We start from the raw sequence: 15,601 nt of genomic DNA, 5'->3' as shown, positions 1-15,601 counted from the left end.
ATGCATGAGTTAGTTCAACTGAAACATTATTTTTATCTTGGCGTGTACTTGCACAATGATCTTCACAGAAAACATGATATATGTTCTTAACTATGGCTGCAGGTTACCACAACTGATGCGTGTGTGTGGGAGGGTGCTTTTATAAACACCTATGTTCAGCCGACGCCACGGCTCACTAGGCTAATCCTCCGCCTAGCGGCGCCAGCACACCGGGTTCTAGTCCCGGTCGGGGTGCTGGATTCTGTCCCGGTTGCCCCTCTTCCAGGCCAGCTCTCTGCTGTGGCCCGGTTGTGCAGTGGAGGATGGCCCAAGTGCTTGGGCCCTGCACCCCATGGGAGACCAGGAGAAGTACCTGGCTCCTGCCATCGGATCAGCGCGGTGCGCCGGCCGCAGCACGCTGGCCGCGGCGGCCATTGGAGGGTGAACCAACGGCAAAGGAAGACCTTTCTCTCTGTCTCTCTCTCTCTCACTGTCCATTCTGCCTGTCAAAAAATAAATAAATAAATAAATAAACACCTATGTTCAGGACTCTACCTAGATTTTCTCATTTAATTGGCCTAATATTTGTTTGAAACATGTATTGTTTGTTATTCACTAAGTGACACAAATATATGAAAGCTAAAGGAAAATGCTAATCTTGCCAATTTATAGACTTAAACTTTGGTTAGTCTTATTCTCTACCTCTTATTCTCTATCTCAGAAATGTTAGAAAACTTGAACTCCAGGGCTATGAATTCATTACATGAAATTATAAGCAAAATGTATCAGCTACTAGGAAAAAAACTGCTAAAGAATGATTTACAGTTTTTGTAGAACGTTAAGATAGGTTTAATTTAAAAAATTTACTTCCTTCATTTTACAGATTTAAAGATAGAGTTGAGGCCCATATCCCACATTAGAATGCCTGGCTTCAATTCCAGATTCCAGCTTCCTGCTGGTACAGATTTGAGGAGGCAGCAGGTGATGGTCTAGGTAGGCAGGTCCCTGTCAACCTCTTGGGAGACCTGAGTTAAGTTCCTGCTTCCCAGCCTTGGCCCAGTGGTTGCAAGTAATCGAGAGAAAACCATCAGGTGGGAGTTCTCTCTGTCTCTGTCTCCTTCCTTTTCTGTCTCTTTAATCTCAAAGAAGAATAAATAAATAATAAAACTTTTTTTTACATTGCAGAACCAAGCATGTCTTTTCTACTTCTGCTCCTACCTATATAGAACATGCATGCTTCGGCTTGTCTAGTTCTTAACTTTCCCACTGCCTGAATTCAGAGATTGCTTGCTCAGAATTTTTCCTTCTTCTCACTTAACTTTCAGAGCTTTCCTGCCCTCCCCGTACATGGCTATGAAAACACTCACCCTCAGCAGCCATCACAGTGCCTGGCTGCACTAAACCAAGGAAGCAGAGTTGTGAATCACAACTTAGATATGGGGTTCTTCTCAAATCTAGCAGCTGTCTTAATAACACAGGCATCATCATGAGAGGTACAGCTCTTGGTAGGTCAGGGAAGATAATCCAGAATGTGTGGAATGGGGGCCACAGGACAGATTACAATTTTAGATGGGTGGGCAAAGTAGCGCCATTGAGCAGTCACTTACTCCACATGTGGAGTAAGTGAAAGATTAAGTGAAAGATTAAGGAAGAGCACATCCTAGAATATTCTAGAGCCCATTTGCCTCCCTCAGTGTGAGCAGGGTGAGAGAAGCAATAGCAAGGTCAGACTAGGGAGACCCAGTGTGCTGTTATAAGGATGACAGCTTTCGCTCAAACATAAATGGTGGTCACTGCACTGATTTGAGCAGATGAGAGAGACAGATTCACTTTGTTCCTTAGAGATCACTGCAGCTGCTGGGGTAGAAAGAGTATAGGGGCCGGAGTCCAGGAACAGAGAACAGGTAGCAGTCTTGGAGGGAGAGCAGAGACAAGGTCAGATTCTGCACAAGTCTAATTCCAAGAGATTAAAAACAGTGTTAAGAGTAGATTTTGGATTTTCTAAGTACCTACATCCTTGAGATACAATCTCAAGAACTTTCCAGTTCTGACCCACATAGGACATTTGGAAGCTTTGGTGTGTGCCAGGTATAATAGGAAGATAAATAGGGTCTCTTAGTTTCCTGTCGACTTAGTTTTCTTTTACATTTACATTGCTAAGGATGGGTAATTAAACTACCATATAATAATGATTGTTTAAAAAGACTATTCTGGGGCTAGCTCTGTGGCATAGCTGGTACAGTGGCCACCCACAAGACAAGCATCCCAAGTGGGTGCTGGTTCAAGTTCTGGCTGCTCCACTTCCAATCCGCCTCCCGGCTAATGGTCTGGGAAAGCAGCAGAGGATAGCCGAAGTACTTAGTACTGCACCCATATTGGAGACCCAAACGAAGCTTGGGGCTTCTGGCTTCAGCTGTAGCCATTGGGGCCATTTGGGGAGTAAATCAACAGATGGAAGATTTTCTCTCTCTCTCACTTTCTCTCACTCTCACTCTAGCTCTAGCTCTCTCTGTAACTTTACCTTTCAAATAAATAAATAAATAAATCTTTTATTTTAAAAATGGCTATTTCCCATCCTACCATTCTACAGATTGGAAAGAATAAATGTAATACATATATATATATATACACACATATATATGGATGGTGCAGGTATTATACATAACTATATACCTGCAGGTATATCTAACCCCCATGGTGTTGATTATATTTGAATTGTAAATTGCCCTTAATGATAAGAAACTAGTATTAAACGTAAACAGACAAATCAAAGAATCAGCATTCATATAATGAGCCCAATTTTTGATAGGCAATATTTTTCAAAGTTATCAATCCTTCACTACCTCCACCAGTATCTGTTAACAGCAGGCATTATCACAAAAATTGAAGCTACAAAAATGAACGAGCCACGTTCTTTGATGTCAGGTTGCTCACACTCTAGCAGAAAGAGGCAAAAATACTTTACAGTTTAAATTTTGCCCTGAGACTTCTTCCACTTAAGCTTAATCCTTCCGAGAATAGGCAGCAGCTGTAACTTTCATACTCATCCCCAGCTGGACACTCTCTTAGATTCAACGTTATGCAGTTCCCAGAAGCAAATTAAATAAAAAAGGGTGCTTCAAAGGCTCATGGAAAATGGAATCAAAAGATTTGTTTTTATGCAGAAAAAAAATGTGAAGTCACGCATAATTTACTCATTTGTGGTTTCCATGAATTTTTTGATGACCCCCCCCCCATACAAAAATCTGCTGATTGGAGGCCCCACAGGGATTCCCTTCATTCTCAGAAAAGGTATGGGACTCTCCTCGTTGACCTCCAGAGGACACTGGGCAAAAAGGAACACAGAAGGTCACACCAGCACCCCTCCCACTAACCCTCTGAGCGGAGGGCTTGGCCCTGGTATTTTTGTTAGAAACCTCCCTAGGTGATTCTGGAGTCCATATAAGAATGAGAGACCCTTCAGGGAACTTCACACAGAGCACTGGCTGGCCACTGATAGCTCTTATTTACAGCAGTTAAAAGATAACTGCATCGTTCTGTAAAGCACTCTGGGGGATCTTTCTTGGTTCTTTAAACTCTGGGCACTGGAGTGTTTCTGTCATTTCCACATGAAGAGTTTTATTTGCCTTGTCCTGAACCCTCCTATCACTTAAAGGGCATTTAGCTCCTGGTTCTCCAGTAATTTGTGCCTGTGCATAATTCATTTTCCACAGTTCTCTCACAGGGATTGTTTAATGCAACGTATGGAGTTCCATGTTCACATTTCTTAATCTTGTAATGCAAACGCCAAATATCACCAAGTAACACCTTACTCTCTGTGTACCTTGGTCTTTCCAGAAAGGATCATCCAGTCCCTCCATGATATTCTTGTAACTCAGATCCTGGCACACAAAGCCCTTCTTGTCAAACATCAGATGCACACCCACTGCAGATCTCTCAGAACTAGGCATCGTAGAATAGGTGGCTTTTCATCACTGCTGTGAGTCTCTGGAGAAATAAGTGTTAACTTTCCAGTCGAAATATACAATAGATTGGCAAAACAGTTCATAGAAAATACATATTATGAAAAAAAAACTACGCATAGATCTCTATAAAATGTTTACACCAAAATAAACATATTTAACTCTATTTTTATAATTTTTTAAAAATTTTTCTCAACATTCAGGTCAGGGTGAAGAATTCCACATGACTGGCTAAAAAGCCCAGGGGAGCATTTCAGGCATGGATATCCAAGACACCGTGGCAAAAATGTTCTACATGAAAGATCTCTGTGAGTGAGATCCCTGTGGAAAGAACAGGCCATCAAAGAAGGAGGTACCTTTCTCTGAAGGAAGGAGAGAACTTCCACTTTGATTATGGCCTTGTCTAAATAATGTCAGAGTGTGTGGACTCTAGAGGCTTCCATAGCCTTGGCAGCTATCACAAGAGCCTCAGGTGATCACTGACATCATAAATAAGAGTGTCAAATGTTAAATCAACAGCAAAAGTCACTGTTCACTTGCTCCCCATGTAGGACCTCTATCCTTAATGTGTTGTACTATGCGAATTAACGGTAAAACTAGTCTTCAAACAGTACTTTATACTTTGTGTGTCTGTGTGAGTGCCAACTGTTGAAATCTTTATTTAGCATTGAGTTTATCTTCTGTATATAGAGATAATTAAAAATGAATCTTAATGAAGAATGAGATGGGAGAGGGAGTAGAAGGTGGGATGGTTTGGGGGTAGAAGGGCAGGTATGGGGGAAGAACCGCTATAATCCACAAGTTGTACTTATGAAATTTATATTTATTAAATAAAAGCTTTCTATAATAAAAAAGAGCCTTGGGTGACCACTGACATCATACATAAGAGTGTTAATTATTCAATAAACAAGACTCACTGTGCACTAACTTCCCGTGCAGGACCTCTGTCCTCAAAGAGTTGTTTCATGAGACTTAATAGAAAAACCTGTTCTCAAGAATCACTTCCTTTTAGTGTATTAAGTGGAAGATATTCTTATGTCTCATAGCTATAGCTATGTCTAAAAGCTCACAAAAATGTATCATTCTTGGGTTCTTCTTTAAAGATAAGTTTCTAAAAGGAAAGGAGGGGAGGAAGGAAGAGAAAAGCGAAAGGGGAAAATAAAGCGAAATCACCTGCAAGATGCACTAACTGAACAGCCCTTGTCTGGACTGTTGAAGAAGTTTGTTTTTTTTTTTTTCTTTCTTTTTCTTTCTCATACAAGCATTGAACTCTTTACCTAGAATAGAATTAATCCTCTGTATGTAAAGTTAAATGAAAATAGATCTTAGTGAAAAACAGGACAGGGAACAGGAGAGGGAGGAAGAAGAGGGGTGGGAGAGTGGGTGAGAGGGCAGGGATGGTGGGAAGAATTACCATGTTCCTAATGTTGTAATTATAAAATACATGTAAATACATAAATTGTTAAAACTATAAAAGAAATCCACATGATTTTCAAACTATGATTTCTTCTACTTAACGCTAAAGGAATCTCCATATTTAATTTTAGTATGCAAAAGGAATCTCCATATTTAATTTTAGTGTAGTCTCAGAATGAAAAATTTTTATTCTTTTTTTAAATGAGAGCCCAGAGATGTGAAATTTGCAGAGATTGACCTACACATAGCAAGACTGCTCTGAGATTCTCTGGCTTGAAGAAAAGATATAGCCCCCACAAAGGGACAATACAACAGCAGCAAATATCAAATATGCTTAGCAGATTTAAAAAACTACAAATAAAGAGAAAAACCTCATCTTTACACAAATGTGCTTCTTTTAGTCACTCCTAGAACAACTCCTAGAAGAACATGGAATTGTGGAATATGGTCTGCTGATAAAACAGGTGCATGCGCTACAGGAAAGACTCATTGTTCAAGAGCAAAGTGTGAGTGTGAATTAGGACCCTGGCTCCAATCACATAGCACTGCCCTTGGTGTGGCAGGCAGGGCTTGGCTGCATGAGTAGCTCTTCCTGCTTAGCTCTGTAACTGGGTGGAATACCACCTTATACTTCCATATTCTTGCCTCAATTCATGGAGAAAGAATGTTCACCTTCCAAGCTATCATCTCAAGTAAATGAGTAAGCTTGTGCAAGTATCCTGCAGAATACCTGGTACTCAGCACCAGGTAAGTACTCAGTAAATAGGTGCTCAGTAAATCAACGTTATCCCCACGACAGTGAGAATATTTAAGGGGAAAAATGTGAGGATGAAATAATTGAATTGCTATGGATTTTGCTCAAATACAATGACATATGAAATTGATGAGCAGGCCACTCGTCCAGAGAAGAACACAGACTGTAATAGCAGGGCAAGTAATCCAAGGCCTTGGAGGTCAGAGAAACTCAAATCCTGACCTGGTGCATTGTTCATGTGACTTTTGACAAGTCACGGAAAATGCTCATTTTGAATTTCTCACTTGTTAAATGAGGATGTTTTTAGATTATAAAAGAAAAACAGCAGGAATGGCTTAATATGAGCCGAGGCCGTTGGTTTATGGGAATTGTTATCAGTATTAATGGTAACTAATCAGAAAACTTCAACATTTATTTTTGGGCAAATTTATTATTTTTATAATAAGTCCAGCAAATTAGCAAAGGTCAAAATGCATGCTCTTGGCCTTTTGGGAAGCAAGTTTATAAACATTGGAAAGTAGCCTCTAATGAGTTTTCTGGATCACTGGAGACCAACAAGTGAGTTCTGGACCGATTGTCATCTTGACAAAGTTACTACCCTTGGAATGGGAGACCTTGTGCCCCATTGACAAAGCAAACAACTGCTTTCCTTTTTACCAGAAGGCAAAACTGGCAGTCATAAAATTGGTGATGCATGGATAAAATAAGCCAAAACTCCCTCCCTAAATAAATTACAGGGAAAGAAATTGCTCATATAATGTTGATATTGCATCTCCATAAAAATGTACATTCAGTCAACTCAGTCACAGAGATATAAAGGTCTATGCTAAGTATATAAACTAAGCAAGGAATGTTTACATTATAGAGCATGTGCCAAATCTATCCTTGAGTTGTCCTGTGAAAGAGAAAGTCAAGGCTACCCCTAAGAGGGTCAAACACAACTATCCAGGTGCATTTTGTTGGGAATGAATGTAAGTAATTCACATGGTGTCAGACATTTCAGACCCTCTGAGATTGTGCTTCTGTAGTGACATTGTTGACAGGGATTTTGCACAACTAGTCTCAGCATTGCCATTCTTTTCCACTGGCTCTATCCAATGATTCCTATGAACCTCCTGAAAAGAATTCAAGCGTAGGAGTTATTTAATATACACAACAAAAGAAACGTTTATGGTATTAAAACAGATTAGGTTAAGTTTGTGGTTTCATGTTCATGGGGGTCACTTTCTAAAAACTTCTTCATTCAAAGGTTACAGAAAGTGGCTGTATTTTGCTATTTAGCAATCATTTCATATTTTGAAATACCTTTTAAATATTTAATATAAAAATGAGTACAACATGGAAATATAAAATTTCAAAATAATATGAGAAATGATACGCTTGTCACTGAACTCATGTCCACTCCACAGGGAACAGTGAGCGGCTCTCGAGACTGGCCATGTGTATTTATCAGTTCAGTTGCTAGGGAGGGGCCCATAAGCTGTGCACCTGGAAAAGTGGGATCTTCTGCCTCATTTCTCATCTACTCCTAATTTCCACAGCACTCGGAAAAAGAACATACACATTTTCTGTACATTGTCCATCTCTCAGTCTTGCTTTTTCCTTCTTTGTGCTGTTTATCTCTGAAGCTCTGTTGTCTCTATTTTGCTGAACAACCTCTATTACACTGGCCAACAGTGTGAAAGCCTCATCCAGACTTTCCAGGACCAGGCTGAATCCATTTCTGAGTAGTTAAAGAGTCTCACAGATTTCGTGGGATGGAAAAGCACGAACACAATTTAATTTCCAAGCCACTGCAGTAACAGTTCCCAGATACAGAAACAAAATGAACTAATGCTAGATTAAATACAGACGTTAAACACTTGATTCTCTTCCTAACAGGTTTTATTGGTCAGGGAATCTGCTCCAGCCAATATTTTAAATTCTCAGAAAGAACGGTTTAAAAATATCATTCCAGCTTACTTTATGTACCATTGTAACTTTTTTAAACAAATTTCATTAATATACGGGGAAACCACTGTGAGTTTTAAAGTGATTTTCTTTACAAAATTATAAGAGACCTTGTGGATTAAATACTGCACTAAGAACAAGAAGTTTAAAAAAGACATTGAATGATAGCCCCAAGCTGTCATCAGTGGTCTATTATATATTTATTTCTGAGCAGACCATGTTTAGATAATCTATAACACCTGGACTCACAATGATGATGGCAGCATCTTCTTTAAATGCTTTGAGTGCTGCCAATCACTTTGGTCTCTTCCTTGGACTTTGTGACACTGTCAGGTACTTGCTCTGTCACACAGAGTTTTTCTGCAGTGCTCTCGGATGGCTATAAATGCCTAATTGCTCTCTGCTTTTTAAATTTCCCTATCACTGATCAAATCAATTCTTAGCACTTGCTCAAAATGATATCTGACACAAAATTAAAATTCAAAAATGTTAACTCTATTATTCTTAGCTTTCTCATTTAAGGTTTAGTAAAATTGTGACTTTTAAAGTTTAGATTATTCTAGAACTAGACCTTTAGTTTTCATTTCTTAGCCTCCTTTAATATTTTTCTTTATTTTGGAAGAAATGTGGATGATAACACACCAAAGAGAAAAAATGCTATTAGTATTTTAGATATTCATATATCTAATCCTGCTGCTTGGAAACTGTAGATCAATATTTCATTCTTGTCTAGTTGCTATATAAAATGACAATTGAATTTATGTATATATGTGTTTATTGTACATTATTGGATTCACAGGGAAAATTCTGGAAAAAGATTAGATGGAAGACTACAATAATGATTATCTCTAGAGTTGGGATTAAAGTAGACATTATGTTTCTGTTGAATTTTCAGTGTTTCAGTGCTTTAGAATTTAAATCGTCATAAAGACTATGCAATCTTAAAAGATTCTTAATTATCTTACCAATACAATTATCTGCTTAATATCATCCAAGTTCCCTTTAGATACCAGCATTACCATTTGCACGAATGTGCATATCAACATTTAAGAGGCCAATTGCCTTGTAATAACAAAGTGGAAATTATTAAAAACCACAAAGTTCTGTCTGTCTTGCCCATAGCCTAACCCAGTGGCCCCAGAGACTTGTTCCTCATCCCTTCTCTGAGATCCCCTGCCGGGTCCAGCCTTTCCATGCATCGTGTTCTCATAACACACATTTTCCAAGAGCCCTTTGAGGATCCATGTATGCACGAATTTCAAAGTCTTTTGCACTAAAATAAACTCATCTTTGCATTCCATTTTTCCACATACTTTCTGAAGTATTCTCATATATAAGAATACTGAAATGTCCCTGTTTCAGGGATTTCAAAGACCCCCTGATGACCATGGACCTGAGGTAAGAACCTTTGAACAAAAAGTTAAGTCTTTCTACAGAACATTAAAGCCTGAACATCCTTTCACATTTGCTATATGCAAAGGAATTATCAATACATAATTTAAGAACAATTAGGAAGACATAGAAAATGATGGCTTATAATACTGCCTTCATAGTTTGAGGGGTGAAGAATTCTTAGAACTATGTCTCATTGCTCTATCTTGCAAAGTCCCTGACCAAGAGAAATAATCCAGTAATCAGAGTAAAAATTTTCTGTTCTGTTCCTAGTGCATGCCAGGTCTCAGGCTCAAAGATGCCCACTTACCCAACAAGTAGTTATGGAGAATTTTAGTGATTATTTAAAAATAAGTTAATATACTGACTTTAGGTGAAAATGTGACAGGTTCTAACTACTCAAGAGAAGTTAGCTATTATTATTTTAAGGATTCATTTATTTATTTGTTTGAAAGGCAGAGAAACAAAGAGGAAGAGATCTTCCAATCTGCTGATTCACTCTCCAAATGGGCACAACAGCCAAGGCTGGGCCAGTCTGAAGCCAAGAGCCTAGAACTTCTGGGTCTCCCGCCTGGGTGGCAGGGGCCCAAGAGCTTGGGCCATCTTCTGCTGCTTTTTCAGGTGCGTTAACATAAAAGGAAGTGAAACAGCCAGGACACAAACCGGTGCTCCTACAGGATGCCACCAACACCAGCCCCAGCTATTATTATTGGAGACATAAAATACTAAGGTGAGTTTGGATCAGCATCAATCAGGAGGCCTTTGACTTTGAAAAAGAGGGAGTGATCTATCCAGAGCTATGAAGACTGCCAGAAAGCTACAAGCATCAATGGGATTTTAAAAATCACTGCTGAAACCCGGGATCGAACCAGGGACCTTTAGATCTTCAGTCTAACGCTCTCCCAGCTGAGCTATTTCAGCTTGCCTGACAGTGCCTTCTGTGTGACATTGTTGAGATACTATTTGTTTTACGATAACAAAAAAAAAAAATCAATATTCCAATTGAGCTGAAAGTTGGCACTTAGCAATGATTACAGAGGTGATGAGGGAAGTTCCATCTTTAGAAGCTGGAAGTAATAAATCATTTCACTTTTCTCATTTGCATTTCCAACTGCTCTGCTTGCAAACCTTTTCTTCCACTTAGAAATAAATCATGGCCTTTTCTTGGTGCCAAAATAAAAGACGCCTTTTGTTGGAATTTCCACTCTAGTATATGCTTTATTTCTAGAAAAATGACAGCATGATGTATTTAAATATTAATTGAATATCCGTTTCCATGAAAGCAACTTTCAGAGACCCACAAATACAGCGAGGAATAGATACCAGGGAAGACTAAAGCTCCAGGGAGATCACCAAGGTGGAACGGCAGACACAGAAAATATGGTGGAGCAAATTAAAGAGAGTTCTGGGGTAGGCAGAATAATGGGCTTTCAAGGATGCCCTTATCCCAACCCCACAAAATATGAACATGATAGGTCACAGAGCAAAGAGAAAATCGGGTCGCAGATAGAAGGGAGGTTACCAATCAGCTTAGCTTGAGTCAGAAGATTTCCCTGACTGCTCCAGGTGGGCACAATGCAAAAACAAGGATACTTACAGGTGGGGGAAGGAGGCAGAGGAAAGAGAGACAGAGGGTGACATGAGAGGGACGTGGCCTCATATTGCTGCATTTGAAAATGGATGGAAGTCATAAGCCAAGGGTTGCAGGCAGTTTTGGAATTAAGAAAACAGGTTCTCCTCTGGAGCCTCCATAAAGGAATGCAGCCAGCAGAATCCTGCTTGTAGCCTAGAAAGCTGATTTTGTGTGTCTGACCTCCAGAACTATACAATAACAAATTCGTGTTTTTCTAAGTCACCAAAATTGTGATAATTTGTTAAAGCAGCAACAAGAAACTAAAATAAACTTTTAACAATGTATTTATTCATAAGTGAACTGAACATTAGAATTTTGGAATGTGTAATATTAGAATTTCTAATACTAAATGTTCCTCAGGTGGATTCTATAGTGTGAAGATAGGTCATGTTTGATGAGTTAAAGTCTCATCTCTTCTCATTCTGAACAATTTTAAAACCTATAAGCTTAATAAATATAGACAGTGAGTCAAATTCCATGATCGGTTTAAGACAGATTTTGTATGGTTTACAATAGGAGATAATCTAACACCATTTGTCATTATCACATAACTTCCTATATTCCCTCAATTTTAGGTAAAATGTAGTGAAAGAATTGAGTGATTCATTTGATTTCTCTGGACTTCAGTTACCTCATCTATAGCATAACAGTGAGACTCAGTTTACTGAGTTATAAGGAGATGAATGAGGCTGCATCCGTGAAAAGCACTAAACAATATCTGGGAGTAATGGCACTGGCAGTAGTACAAAGATGTTGAACAACAAAAATAAAATTCTGGCTTTTTTCAGATTTAAAAAAAAAAAAAACAGATCTCCAGGATCAACTGTTAATCCTCGGTCTTTGGTAAATTTTTAGGGGAGAGAGGAAGCACATTTCTGCCCCACAAGCCAGCTTCCAGTTTGAAAGATGCCAGTAATTTGTGGATGCTGAACACTTCCCAAAGGATCAAATTCATTCACTCAAGGTCATCCGCAAACTGGGAGTCTGGTAACAGGGTAATCACACTGCTGTTACAATTTCTTCCTACCGTAGTTTTGCAGAAAAATACATTATTTTGAGAATAGGACATGATTTCACCTGCTAACTAGGTACTAAATCATTTCTAAATGTTTCTTTGGAATAGAAAATCAGAACAAAATTAAGTCGAGACCTTCAATTTGTTGTTGCTAGATCTTAGAACTTCAGAGACCTCAAACTTTAAATGTGAACTAACAGAAATATTTTTAGCAAACCTCTGAGTATTGAGGAAAAAATATTTTGTGTGTGAAATGAAATAAGTGTCAGAATTAAAAGCCATGAGTCCTTAAAACACATCTTTTCTTTAAGTCCATGGTATTTTCTTAAACCTCTTTGCCCAGACAGGGCTTTCCCTACAGTGATTTTTCCCAGAAGAAGCCATGGTGATGTCACAGTTTCCTTAGGGTAAACTGTGGTGGTGTCTCACTCTCCTCGGGAGGTGGCATGATGCTGTTACACTCCTCGCCTATCATAAGCAATACCCTGACTGTTTTCACAAATTTGCTTCCTTTCGGATGTGTATATAGAGTCTGATTTCAGGCAGGGGTGGGGAAACTTTTTCCTGCCAAGGGCCACTTAGATATTTATAATGGCCAGGATCTGTCAGGCCATTGGGTGCAAACAGTTAACCTTGGTTATTGCTCTAGCAAGTGTCCCTGGGACAATCCAAATGGCCAAAATAATACATTGTGATTGAGTAGATTTAGTCAAGAGTTACCAGTGAGGCTTTATGCACATCCAGTTCCCCCATCAGGGTCATCAGTTACTGACAAAATCCCCTGCTGACCAGTAGCTTGAAAGGGCCTCCTCCTGCTGCCCAAGTGGGCTGTAGTCCTACTGCAGCCTTCGCTATGCTGGCCTTCTGCCTGGACCAGTTGTCTCTGCACCTTCTTTGACCCAAAATCTTAAACCTCACAGTAACATCATTCAGAGGCCATCCAAAATAATCAACTTAAAAAATTAGCCTGCTATAGATTTCCTGTATGTCGAGTCCCGCCTGCGGTTGCTTTGGCAGGACAAGACCAAGTGCCCCATCTCATAAAGCAATTCTCTAATGCATTTCTTCCAAAGCCTTTAGCCTATCCATTCTGACATACCTTCAGAATTAATCTCTAGTCCACTGGGTGTTGGAAGTTCTGATGCTACGCTAACTTACTGATAAGTACTCTTCCCAAAGCTTGCTTCCCTTGGCTCCACATTTCTGTTTATGTTCTCTGAGATGAGTCAGCCTGCTCAGGCTTCTCCTGGGACACTCCACCAGTTTGCTCTGGGCTAGCCCAGGCAGCAGTCCCTAGGGTGCTGGGACTTACAGGAAAGGCACCAGGGCTGCAATCTTGACCCTTGAATGACGTGACTGCTTACACCAAGGACACGGCTGCCGTGACCCCGTTGCCTCCAAACCTGCCCTAGAGCACCACAGATCGTGAGACTGTGACCGTAGCATCAAGGGCAGAACAGGAGGGATGGGAATTTTCTGGACTTCTAGAAGAATTTAACCATCGCAGTTTGAGTCTCCTAACACTGACTTATCTTCCTACCTGAAATGGAATCCGATGTGGTGTTTAGACATCCTTTTACACAAGGAGATCCCAGGACGCCCCCAGATATTATTTACTCTTAGAAAACAGAAGCACTTTTTCAGAACGTGTATTCCCTATTGCAGGCTTACACCTTCACTGTAAATTCACTCCAGGCAGGTTGGGCTGAGGAGCTCACGATGTAATCAAGCGTTGACACTGTGTCCTTCACAGCTTTCTGCACCCCAATCAGCCATCCTGAAACCTAAGGCTTAGCAGCTCTGGGCTTCAGTTTCCTTATCTTTGAACTAGAAAAATGTGCTCTAAGATCCTCAGGTGGAACTCCTGGGATTCCATGGGGCCAAAAGAGACACAGGACTGGGGGTGATATAAGCTTCAGGACTCAACTGTTAGGACTCAAGACAGAGTTCCATGCCTCAAAGACCAGGTGCAACTTCTACAGAAGAGTTTCATCCCCAGCAGCATTACTCAAGGTATGTCGGCAGCCACCTTTGCCTGGGTGCATATTGCAATATAATTTTTTCATTAGAAGCACTAGATTTACACCTTCACAGGTGATGGGGCTACAATTTCTTCATGGCACAAAGCAGAGTACATGGGATGAGGCTTAGATCCTGTACTCCATCAGAGTGACCCTTTAATAAGATGCTCAATAGAAGCCTGATTTGAGTACATCAAAAGAAGTAGTGGCCGGCGCCGCGGCTCACAAGGCTAATCCTCCGCCTAGCGGCGCCGGCACCCCGGGTTCTAGTCCCGGTCAGGGTGCCGGATTCTGTCCCGGTTGCCCGTCTTCCAGGCCAGCTCTCTGCTGTGGCCAGGGAGTGCAGTGGAGGATGGCCCAGGTGCTTGGGCCCTGCACCCCATGGGAGACCAGGAAAAGCACCTGGCTCCTGGCTCCTGCCATCGGATCAGCGCGGTGCGCCGGCCGCAGCGCGCCGGCCGCGCCGGCCACTGGAGGGTGAACCAATGGCAAAGGAAGACCTTTCTCTCTGTCTCTCTCTCTCACTGTCCACTCTGCCTGTCAAAAAAAAAAAAAAAAAAAAAGAAGTAGTCAAAAACTATGGTTTAAATGCCCGCAGAAGTTAATGTTTTCACTGATTTTTAAAAGATTGTAAATCTTTACTTCATCTGATTAAAAGAAAAAGCTGCCGATATTGATTCTGTTGTGTTACGCGGCAGAGCGACTTGTTAGAACAACCATCAAGTGCTTCAACAATGATCTTATCATGGACTGAGATTTGCTTTTGCATTTCTTTACCTAAATTCTGTGAGTTTTCAAGTCGCCTCCAGTTTGTACAATCCAAGTGATCACCACAGCAAAGGTTATTTGATGTGCCTGTCCTAAAAATAAAACCCCCTTCTGTCACAATAAAGAGCCATCGATTCAGCCCACGGTAGCTGTCAGGTGATCTTTGCCGTATAGAAAGGGTGATGTAATGGCATGATCTGCCCTGCCTCTCCCCTGCCCTCTGCTGCACCGGACTTATTATCAACATTAATCTTTGGGAAATCAAGGGAAGGACAAATTATGAGTAAACTTGCCAAACCTTAGACCTGAGCTTTCTGGGTCTCAGGTCCCTTCATTGCTACTAAAATTCTCCTTTTCCAGAGTTCCTCAGACAACTCCGTAAGTGCCTCCTTGACATGTGTGTGGCATTTAGCCCATTAAGAAACTGCTTCCACAGCCCCTCCTTTTTCTCTTGATCCTGACACAAAAGCACAGGACTTGAGTGGCCTCTGAGGTGCTATCTCCCAAAACATACTTGATTACTCTTCAAGGAAACAGTCAGAACCAGTCCTTCATATCCTTTAATTAAACCTGTTTTTTCCTTCATTCTTCTCTCCAACAGAGCTCCATTTTCTAAGAACCTCTTTCATTCTCATTTAAAGGCTAAACTCAAATCAGTAAACCAAACACACACTTTCACGTACAAAAGGAAAAACATCTCAACTGTAAAAG

The 15,601-nt window shown here is 40.4% G+C and overlaps 1 long non-coding RNA gene and 1 other non-coding gene across 2 annotated transcripts in view; one reads left to right on the top strand and one right to left on the bottom strand.

Annotated features, from left to right (window-relative positions):
- Positions 1–4,888, top strand: part of LOC127491558 (uncharacterized) — a 208,921-nt gene extending 204,033 nt beyond the window's left edge. The window contains exon 4 of the long non-coding RNA XR_011387084.1: positions 4,145–4,888. This is a non-coding gene — a long non-coding RNA (uncharacterized lncRNA). The remainder of the gene's footprint in view (positions 1–4,144) is intronic.
- Positions 4,889–10,301: 5,413 nt separating this feature from the next.
- TRNAF-GAA (transfer RNA phenylalanine (anticodon GAA)) lies at positions 10,302–10,374 on the bottom strand. Its single transcript has one exon. It is a non-coding gene; the product is annotated as a tRNA-Phe (tRNA).
- Positions 10,375–15,601: the final 5,227 nt, after the last annotated feature.

Source organism: Oryctolagus cuniculus, chromosome 3 (genome assembly GCF_964237555.1).
Source record: "Oryctolagus cuniculus chromosome 3, mOryCun1.1, whole genome shotgun sequence".
NCBI classification, from domain to species: domain Eukaryota; kingdom Metazoa; phylum Chordata; class Mammalia; order Lagomorpha; family Leporidae; genus Oryctolagus; species Oryctolagus cuniculus.
The sequence above is the reverse complement of the archived record's forward strand: the minus strand, read 5'-3'. Positions and strand labels throughout refer to the sequence as shown.